The sequence below is a fragment of the Symphodus melops genome (genome assembly GCF_947650265.1).
Source record: "Symphodus melops genome assembly, chromosome: 17".
NCBI lineage: Eukaryota > Metazoa > Chordata > Actinopteri > Labriformes > Labridae > Symphodus > Symphodus melops.
Window position 1 is genome coordinate 8,146,244 of NC_136707.1, and position 10,048 is coordinate 8,156,291.

The following is a 10,048-nucleotide window of genomic DNA, read 5'->3' on the forward strand; positions in this document are numbered from 1 at the left end:
ACACTGAGTGCCCTTTTCATGTCCACAGTCTGCTACTCTTGCATGTATGAACGCCTTTAATTACATGTCTCTCCACCTGTAGGCATGTAATGTTGACGTTTTGTGTCTGTAATCATATTCATGGCCTTTTTTCCCCCTCAGGAAAAAGGCATAGAGCCGCTTAATAAAGCCCTTTTAATGTCCAGCTTCAATGAGGTCCATGTATAATACACCATCATCCATCAGCAGACAGACCCTTGTGTGCACAGAGGAATACCAAAAGGTTGCTAAATTCCCATCGGCCATAAAAACACAACACAAAGAAAACTGAGGGAGAGAAATGGGACCTTTTCTTAAAACACACACCTCTAAAAACGGGAGAAAACATGATTACTTTTTTACCTAACAAAATCAAACATCACTCTTTTTTTTAAAAGTAAAAGGTCTATGTTCTTTTTAGAAATTGAGTTGTCAACTTGATTTGGCATTGTGTGCTTGATGGAGCAAGGGCTAACCATACTAAGATAATCTGTTTTTTAGGCTAATGAAAATGAAATGTTTTATTTTCCAGTTCAATTTTCTGTGCAGAGGAATCTTTTCTTTTCAGGCAATCGTACTGTGTCTTAAGTTCACCTTGTATTGTATCTGAATATGCACTTACGATACCTCTAGAAAGTATGTGATAAGTAGAATCAATGGATTACAATTTTCACAAGGAAATACACACGTGTGAAGATGTTTGAATCAATATATTGCCTTAAGCATGCACACAAAAAATATTGCTGTAGAAAAGTGAGCAGTTAAAAGTACTTTCACTAAATACCTAAGTAAGAAAGACTTTACTAGGAGACGAAACCAGGTATGCACAAGGACAAGCCAGCGCACTGAGAAGTACCCTGACCATCTAAAAGCATTTTTTGGCTGAACTTACGTTCAAATTTCTGTTTAGTGAGACAAATAAAATGCTAAATCATCATGAAGAGACTGCAGACGGGTCCATGCATTACATTAGTTCTAATGCAGTCTGCCCCTCCTGCTCTTGTCTCCGACTGTTTTTCTGTTTATAAAGCCTGCTGGTATGTGATTGGTCAATATATTCTGGCTGACTGCGTTTTTGAAAGGTATAGGACCAGATATGGAAAAGACAGCCTGATACAGCCAATTGACAGACGTATTGTAAGATTATTGTTAATATTTCTACTGTCTTTGAAAGAGAGTGTAGTGATAGTTAACGTGTATTGCAATACAAAACAGTTAAAGCAGCTCTGTTGCTGTTTAGCATCGTTTAAATCTGCTTGAGCGTGAACGATAGTAAACAGTCAAATATTGCATCAATAGTCAACCTTAAGGTTTAGTTGTAACATTGCTTTGAGACTTTCGTTATTTTTGGCACAATTTTCCTTTTTGGCAGACTTTCTTCATATTGAAGGCAAACTTAACATGTCCAAGTTATTGATTCAGGAATTGAAGCTTGTTTTTGTTTGTCACAGCTCACACCAGGTAAACAATAGCCTGTGATTTGACAGAAGGGATCTCTGGTGGATGATAAATTGGCAGAGTTTCACCATCGATAGTGTCTGCTCGACGTCTATAAACACTTGACAGTGCTGCCCATCTGCTGTGACTCAGAGGATGGAGAGCCCTCTTAAGTTGATGAAACTTTGCCAGTGTGAGAAAGCGTTGTTCAACAGTCAAATTTACCCCTCCATCCTCAATCCTCTCGTTTCGTTTTTTTGGATCGATTTTCTGCTCTCATTCTCTCCCTGCCTTTTTTCTTACTCGCACTTTACGGACGTTTACACAGACCCTCAACCTCTCCCTTTCCTTTGACTGTCTCACTTAATCTTCTGGCTCTGTCTTGGCTCTGTCTTACTGTGTCTCCCTCTCTGATTCTGTCACTGCCTTTATGTCGATGTCTCTCTTTGTTGCATCAGTCTGGCTCAGAGCTTACTTGAAAGAAGCAAACAAGGACATTAGTCTTTGCTTTACTCTTGTTTTGACAGTCTACACTCCACTCTCCATATTTGATTTTGGAGACACACAGCGAAGGTGGCAAGGGAGCTGCTTAAAGCAAAATTGCCTTTTAATAAGGCCTAATTTCTGCTGTCTGCTCACCATAATGTCAGCCATAACATCGGCAAAGCGACAGGAAGGCGACAGTTAAGGACGGGCGTAAATGTGCTTATTTCTGAAATGTGGCCCATGCTACATCTGGCCGGCCCTGCACAGAGCCTGCAGGGGTTTGCTTGTGCTCCTGTATAATAAATGTCCACTATCATTATTCAGAATGTCCCCTGGTGGTATTATTACATCTCATGACCTTTTCGAGGTGCCTTCGAGCGAGTGTCAGGACTAACAGCCTCTACTCCTTCTGTCCTGGATCAGGTGAACGGGCAGATGTAACATCAATAGAGACAGACAGAAAGAGAGAGAGAGAGACAGAGAAACATGATACAGAGACACAGACAGAGAGCAACGATTCCACCTCAGAACATTTTGTTCCTCTTCTGTTTCCCGTCATCCTTGCAGTTCTTTTTAATTAAAATAGAACTGTTATTGCAGGGTTTTTGGAGGTTACAGTGTGGTTTGGGCGTAGACCAGAATAACAATATCAAAAGGCAAGAATAAGCTTAACTTAGTTTAATTTGACAGCTTAAAGCCACAAGCTCAGTACGATGATCATATGCATACTTTGAGATCTGATCAGTTTGTTAATTTAGAAGCCTACACTAGTAAAGAGTCACAACTGGAAGTAAACATAAAACAGATTTGTTGACACCACAAACAAACAAACGGGAAAAGTTACTGAAAGCAAAACACACACCATGCACCATCCAACCACAGTTACAGTCACAGTTATGGAAAAAACGAGTTAGACACAAGCATCTTTTGTACTAATATTGATTGAAAATGTAAATGAGCAGCCAGTCAGTAATCACATTGATTGAAACAAAAATCCCTCTGACAAACATCTGAAGCTCACCATTTTAACTTGTATGGCTGATTAGAAAAAAAAAAAGTCAGTCGCAGAAAAAAGATCATTCAGAGTCTCTTTCAGACAGTGTTTCTTGAATTGAAGTTCCTATTCTCAAAGAAGCCAGACTTCGCATTGTGTTTTTCAAAAAGGCCCACATTTTATTCAGGTGTATCTCTATGTAAATGTTTCTTTTCCCAATGTTCGACCTACATCTCTTTCATGTCTCTCTCAGCAGCTCTGTAAGCACATGAGCGCAATGGTTCACACAATGGAAAGCAACAACTATAGTTCTGAAAAGCGTGGCTATGCTACACAAAAGGCAGTGAAAGACAATCAACACGTATTCAAATATTCTTATGAAGGCACGCTAACATGTTTGTTCCCCTTTACCTCTCTAAAAAAAACATCTTTCAATCTACATCAAGCAAATATTACTGGCAGCTCTCATCAGATTTATTGTCCTTTTTGTACTTACTTTATTAAGCTGATTTCTTTGGGTCCTTAGAAGTCTTTATTGACATTGTGAATATTGCATAATTCCGAACCTGAATAATAAAATAAATATAAAAACTGAAAAAAAAACACATTTGTGTTACACAAACTTTGTCCGTCTCTCGCAAAAATGGCAGCATTGTAAGAACCCGGAGAACACATCATGAGGGAAGTGTGTATAGCCTCTTATGTGGAAGAACACATACTGTTTACACACACACACACACACACACACACACACACACTGATATAATGCTCACCTTCTCCGTTTCCAGTGAGAGAATGCAAGCAATTGTTGAAAAAAATCAAAAAATGACAAAACAACCTGTCGGGGAAATCGAGCTGCAAAAATAGAGATGATTAAGTGAAAGTCATTCTAGAAATAGAAGGTAATTGCTGGTTACTAAAACACACACACCCACACACACACACACCTTTCACTGATACAATCTGACACAAGCATAAAGCACTATCTCAGCTGTGAGTGCAACATACTATTACCCTTTCTTCTTCACCCACACAAAAATAAATACAGTGCAACCATCTCTTTTTGACTTCAAGCTTTTGTTCTAACAGAAGTACATTCACACAGAAAGGGAGACAAACTGCAATAAAAAAAGGTTACACTTTATAGATCTCACAGGTGCATTTATTTAGGTCCGTCAATTCATCCCAAATGTAATAGCTTGCTTTCCTATCTATACTCACGTACACGTTTCACATTCAAATTCAAAATGTTGTATAATATAAAACCTCAAAGGCTCACAACATGACAAGACTGAGGAGCAGCATCAGGTGCAGACAGTAAAAGAACAAAACTGAAGGAAGACATATTCCAGACTACCTTTGCAGTGATCGTCTTTTCAAAGAGCTTAGTGAACATGACGCCTCAGTCTTTCCAGCAACATGGAGCCTAAATCAGGGATCAAGGAGAGCTGTATGACAAAACAGCATAGAGACCTGAGGAAGGTAAACAAAGTGTTTTCGGAGATTTGAGCACCGATCGGCTGACTGTTTGCTTTGTCGCTCTCTATCTTTGCAAACATTTGTCATGTTAAGGGACAGCAGTTTCTATCAAAATGTTAAGATTTTATTCCAATTGCACTGACATGTCTACCACATTCCTTGCTCTTCACAATCTTCTTGCAGTGGAGTGTTACAGTATGTGTCTTAACATTTCAGGAACTTACACCCGAGCATCAGCACCGAGATCAAAGCCTCATGTCTACTGGAGCATGTTTGTGATCAGTCACTAAATTTATTACCAGTGATTGTTAACGGACATACTTCATACGTTTAACTGGGGCTGTTGAATGAAGGAATTCCAAACGCGGTGATTCATGATGGCTCAATAGCTCTGTATGAGGTACTGTATTTCCAACAGGAAAATCAAGAAGATCAACAAGTCACATGAATGTGTCCTTCAAGGCTTGAATGTCTACAGCTAATACTTATCAAGTCATGTTACTTTGGACCACACATGTTAACCTCATGGCAATGCCAGAGAAAAAGTATCACAAGCAAATCAGTATGTCAGTCAAATTTATCCTGCAGAAAAAAACATGGCTTTTTTTTTTCTTGCAAAAATCTGATCAATGGATTTGACAGATGACATGATCATACTGTCCAAACTAGAGTGGTGGGCCGACTGATGGACGGATCCCTTGAGACATTCTGCAGGAATAGAAAAAAGGTTGTTTGTGCTTGTGCAATTTAAGTATGGAGTACAATTGAAGAAGGAGGTGAGCAGAGCGGCTCACCGTCCCTTAGCAGGAAAAAATAGCAGGAGATGTTGGTTTGAATATGATTCAGGATCCAGTCATTAATGATGATTGATGTTACAAACCGGCTCCTGAATCATCACTCTTCTTCAGCGCCTCCTGCCATTAGCATCGCTCGGTTTGCCCGGTTGTGCTCCCCTGCTGATCACCGCTGATTAAATGTAGACTAACGTGGAGGCCGCGCTCCTGTGACTCAGTGATTGGCCTACATTTGTTTAAAACATTCTGCCGCTAATTAGAGTAAACTGTGACCCTGGATCGCCCCATGCACACACACACACACACACACACACACACACACACACACACACACACACACACACAAACTGCATGATATGCTCCATAAATGAAACATGAGCTTCACCAGTCCCACTGGGATTGCTTTCTCTCTCTATTTTTCTTTCCAGTTGCTCTTCTGTCTCCCAAGATTTCACAGCAAAAGGCATCAGTAAGCACTGGTCTATGATCTGGACACACACACACACACACACACACACACACACACAAACACACACACACACACACACACACACAAGCTGTTATGGTGAACAACTCACGTCATCCTTCTCTCTACAAAGCTGACCTTTACACAAGTCAACAGATACGTAAAAGGACGAGGACGGACAAGAAGAAGCCCTTGTCTGTTCTTCAGAGCCTGGAGCTCAGTCTTGAGAATTTAAATGTTATCTCAATGTCAAGTTGTCTTCGAAATTCTGATCAAAGAAGTTAAATACAAATTGGAATTAAGGTTTTAATCTAGCTGGAACTTAATGTAACTTTACTTTTGAGAATGGCAGAAATTTAGCAGCACACTGACACAGGTGTGTCTTTGTATTTCATTTAATAGTCAACATTTGCTATCTTCTATTCCTCTACATTTGTTCCTAGTTGAATTACTTTGTGCCACTATTAAAGCTTGTTTTCCCTGAAGCTATCTATAAAGTTACTTTTGAACAAAACTGCAAACAACTTTTTCTCCGTGTCATTGTAACCTTTTTCTCCCCTCATGCTTTCGAGCTCATGAAAACTAATCATTGAGGATTACATGGCTGTTAATTGAAGTCTGGCCCCCCTGCTGATCTGTGTGTTTTCTCCTTTACAATGATTAAACAGCAGGGTAAAATCAATCAGTAACTCTTTGCTCAACTGGTACATGTAAGACACAAACTCCAGCTAATGAAGGACGAGTAAAACCAGGGTGGGGGGTCTGGTGTGCGAACCTGATTTAATCAGGTTCTCACTTTTTGGCAGCTTTGATAAATGATCGTAATGGACAGAAATCTTAGCTCTTTTCTTTTAAGCTGTTGTGAAACAAGGCGTCTGTCAAATTAGTTTATTGCTCGCTTGCAGCACTTTTAATTAGTGCTAGCTCGAAGCTTTGATTGATGAAAGAGCAAACGAGGAAATAAGGACAACTTTGGGTGTCAATAAAAGGAAGTGTAATCAAGCCTAACGGTTGTTTCTTTTGATCAAGTCTGGTCCCAGGCAACATAGATCATTGACTTAGAAAATATCATCTAATCTAATAAGATTAGATACATCATGTCAGGGTTTTTTTAGGCTCTGTGGTGCAAATCTTTGTTACAGAGAAGAACCAATATGGCGTTTGTTTTAACATGCGTCAGCCCTCCCTCAACCTGTGAAGACGTAAATGAATTGTTCACTTTCCGCAGTACTAAATTATCTTCACCCTACAAGGCACAAAGGATTAGTTAAAAGACAAATACCCACTGTTATCTCACCTCTTCATGGTTTCATGTGTTGACAGTTTTCCACAGGGAAAGGTAGGGAAACTGCAAGGATCACAAATAACAGACAAAAGAGGAAGCAAAGGGAACATATACAAGTAATATTCTGCAAAGAAAATTAGACCTTGTGAAGACAAATACGAGTCCTGAAGACATACAGCAGAGAAGGAAAGGAGAGCTTTGATGTATGATGTAATGTGATTAAATGATGAAGAAAAGATAATAAACAGCCCACTGCTGATGGTGGTCACAGGGGGTCTTTTACAATCAGAGGATGATGCCAATAGACCAAATGTTCCCACCAAAATGGTCAATTAAGCGGCGGTCTAACTGAATAGAAAGCTTTTTCTCCCAATTAATTGCTCCAAACACAACGTCAAAGTCATCTTTAAACAAACACAATCAATCTGCCACTTTTTGAATGACTTTGAGAGTCCAGACTAACTGCTGAGCCTGATCCTGTTGCTTAGGAACCTGAACCTCCTGCTTGGATAGTCAATATTAAGGACTAAAAGATGATGTTCAACGGGAAAAGATACACTACGATGCTATTTGTATCTATCTGATTTTTGTTCAATAGCTAATTTATGTGTGTCATAGACTTTGAACATAATTAGTTTTGACTGTGGACAGAGACACAACATAGCAGGTTGCGAAACGTTCCCTTCATGAAGAGTATCAGGATTTAAAAAAAAACATATCGTGAGGTAAGGGGCTGTGATTTGTTTGATTTAGCACACTCTTATGTGAGTTCAGAACTGTAGAAATGAAAGGGTCAATCTGAAGGACTATAAGGTCATGTTGGTCTTTCTGATTTTCTTTCAGAATAATGCAACAGTTACTGTGTTGTGTTGAAAAAACCCCACCTTACTCTTTCTTTACAAAAACAACTCTTTGACCTTGTGTGCCTCAGCTGCAATTGGTAGAGCTTAAAAACTACATTGATATCTCTTAAGTCACAATATGTATTTTATGTATTTGGGTTCACTATGCTGCAATATTTCAAAGAGTATGAGAGGGATTACTGTTTAAAGGTAGTCCAAACGTTTATTTAGAGACCTGTTTGCTAAATTTAAATTAATTACAGCTACTTGGTTTGGGGTGTCGTGACTTATTAAACTGTGTTCATGCTAATGTGTTTTGTGAGATTAAAAAAAAACAAAGAACATGTAGCAAGGTATCATAGTCTTACATCAGGACGAATGCAGCTGCAGTGTCACACTCTTTTACGATGCAGGCAAAGGAGCCGAAGCACATTTACACCTGCAAGCCTTCTGATTTTGTGCTTATGTTGTTAATCCTGTCAGTTCATCAAGCATGCAGTGGTGGCACAGCTACAAGAAGCTGTCTTCAAATAGGGCCATGGGAAAAGAAGAGTAAAGGGAGGGGAGAAGAGGTTTTGGGTCATCTATTCTGGAGGAAGCAGGCTAAATCAGGGCATGACGACTGTATGGTTAACCTACTTCACTTTATCTCCTTGTTTCAGGATTTTCTAAGGCAAGATTTTCTCCCCTTCTCTGACTGCCTTTTTATGATCTCTGAATGAGGGATAGAGAAATATGGGTAAATTCTCCAAAAATACGAGGAATACAAGATGAGACTAGTTTTATTTCTACTCAGAGCTTCTAAAGTTTTGTTAAATTATGTTGTAGTTTTTAAAAGCTCTATAAAGATAACTCCGACCAGTTATAACAACATACAATGATAACCTGCTCCTATGGTGGTTGATGCAGTTATTTAAACTCATTTTCACTAAAGCTGATGTGTTATTTAATACTACAAGGCACAAAACATCATTGTTTCCTGGCAGCCCTGTAAAAAATACATCACAGAGAAAGAGTTTCTGTGTTACTGTTTGTTATTTCGGCGTTAAATACTATAAATGATGTTATTTGCTGAAGTTTGTTGAATCATTTTGTTGCCTTTAGAGCTGCTCGGTAAGTACATGCTCCTGTGGGTCGAAGCAATTTCAGCAAGAAGCTCTGTCATTTTGATACCGATGACTCACAATCATTGTGTTTCAAATGGTTTATTACTAGCCGAAGTCTTGTCCTTGGGTGGGTAAAACAACCAGGAAACTTGTCACACCCAAAAATTAAGCTTCAAAGGTAAGATTTATGTAAAAAACCTGAAATATGTGTTTCAAACCCGAGTCATAAAATGTGTGAACAACTTTATCTAGGAAGCAGACTATCCATTTCTGCAGATAAAATGTCATCATCAGGGGCTAGCAGTTAGGTCGCGCCCCATGTACAAAGGTTACAGTCCTCCAAGCGTGCAGCGTGCGTGCCCCATTTGTAAGTCTCTAAATCTATCCCACAAATTTAAAGGCAAAGAAGCCCAAGAAATACATTTTAAAAAGCCATCAGCAGCAGCTGATTCCAATACAGATCTTCTTATTGAACCTTACATTAGTTGTTAGTTTTTTTTACATAAATTGAAATCAAGGCAATTGATTGTTGCCTTGATCATGTTATCTTGTCACCACATGACAAGATAACATGATATCTTGTCATGTTATTTCTGACAGATGGGAATTTTCTATCAAATGTGTCAGTGATGAACAATAAATAAGATGTGCATAATTCAAATTTTTTCCATTATGCTGCTCTGATATGTCCAAGTTACTTGACATGTTACACCAAAGGTCATTGTAGCGCTGAGGATAACTGGCCTGGCCTTTCCAGAAAGGTTGAGATTGTATTTAACTGAAAGTGATTCACTTTTATAGTGTTGTTGGTATGTACAGACCTGAATAGTGAGTCCTGACAACAGGCAGCGTCATTTCTCTTTGGCCGGGACACCATCTGGAAAATCATTCTCAACTCTGCAGTCAACAAGGAACATCTAATAACTTGAGTACTTTCCACACCTGCTTAACACCTGCAAACACAGTCCAATTTGTCCTTAAACGTCACTGCCAAAACAAGAAACAGAAAAAAGACTGGAAGGAACATTGTTTACTACATTGCATCCCCATAGAAACACAATTATCCTTTCACATTCCCGCTAGGCAGAGACATGCTGACTTTAAAAGTGTTGCTGAACCTCCAAGGCAATATCACAGTCTT